Source organism: Strix uralensis, chromosome 19 (genome assembly GCF_047716275.1).
Source record: "Strix uralensis isolate ZFMK-TIS-50842 chromosome 19, bStrUra1, whole genome shotgun sequence".
NCBI lineage: Eukaryota > Metazoa > Chordata > Aves > Strigiformes > Strigidae > Strix > Strix uralensis.
In genome coordinates, this window is record NC_133990.1 from 15,958,324 (window position 1) to 15,959,612 (window position 1,289).

The following is a 1,289-nucleotide window of genomic DNA, read 5'->3' on the forward strand; positions in this document are numbered from 1 at the left end:
AAGGGAACCGGCGGGGGGGGGGTGTGGGGGGGGGGGGGGGGTGCGGAGGGGGGGGGTGTGTGTATGTGTAAGGGGGGGGGGGGCGGGTGTGTGTGTGTGGGAAAAGGGGGGGGAAAGGGAGGAGGAAGGAGGTGGGGAGGGGGGGGGTGGACGGGGGGGGGGACCCCGCCGCGCCTCCCCGCTCACGCCGCGCACTCCGCCGGGCGAACGCGCCCCGCATGCTAATAAGGGCGCGCGCGCGGGTGCGCGCGCGCGCGCGCGCTCTTCCCCCTTTTATTTTATTTTATTTTTTTTTAATTTTTTTTTTTTTTTTTCTCTGATTGGCCGCCGCGCGGCGCTCGCGCCCCGCCGGCTAATCCCCTCCCCTCCTTTATTTTTTTTTTTTATTTTTTATTATTTATTATTTTTTTAATTTTTTTTTTTTTTCATTATTTTTTCTCTCGCTTCCCCTCGCGCGCTCCGTGCGTCAAAGCGCCTCTCACCCAATAGGCTGGCGCCCCGCCAGCCGCCTGCCAATCAGAAAGCGGCGAGGGGCGGGACTCCGCGCGCCGGCGCCTAATTCAAGCCGGGCGGATGAATGGGAGGGGAGGGAGCAGCGCGCATGCGCACTACGACGGGGGGTTGCGTTGCAGCGGGGGTTGCATTGCACCTCGGTGCAATGCAACCCCCGCTGCAGCGCAACCCCCCCCGCTGTCCCTTTTTCCTCCGCGCTGATTGGCTGGCCGCTCGCCAGCCCGCTGTCAATCACGCAGTGTAAACAAGCCGCCGATTGGCTGGCCCCTGCCAACAGCCATGACGGGCCCCGCGCGCGGTTTCAAGGCGGCCCCCGAGGGGGGGGACACCGGGGGCGGTTTCGAGGCTCCCCACACCGCGCCCCCCCCCATTCCCCGGAGCCCCCCCCCTCGCTTTTCTCCGCCGCACCCCCCCCCCCCCCCTACGGGCGGACCCCGAGGGCCGGGAGCGGGAGATCAAAGGCGGCAGCGAGAGGGAAACGGACCAGCTCCGGCGGCAGGTTGGGGCGAGGGGGGGGTTATAGGGGAGAAAAGGGGGGGCTGTGAAATTGGGGGGGGGCTGTGCAATGGGGGGGGGGGTGTTGCACTGCCGGGGGGGTGCAATGCTGGGGGGTCACGCGGTGCAATTGGGGGGGCGTGAAATGTGGGGGGGGGGGTGTGTAATACTGGGGGGCTTTGAGGTGCGATTTGGGGGGGGGGGGGTGCAGTGCTGGGGGGGCATGCAGTGCAATAATGGGGGGGCGGTGTCCAATGCTGGGGGGGGCCACGCGGTGCAAT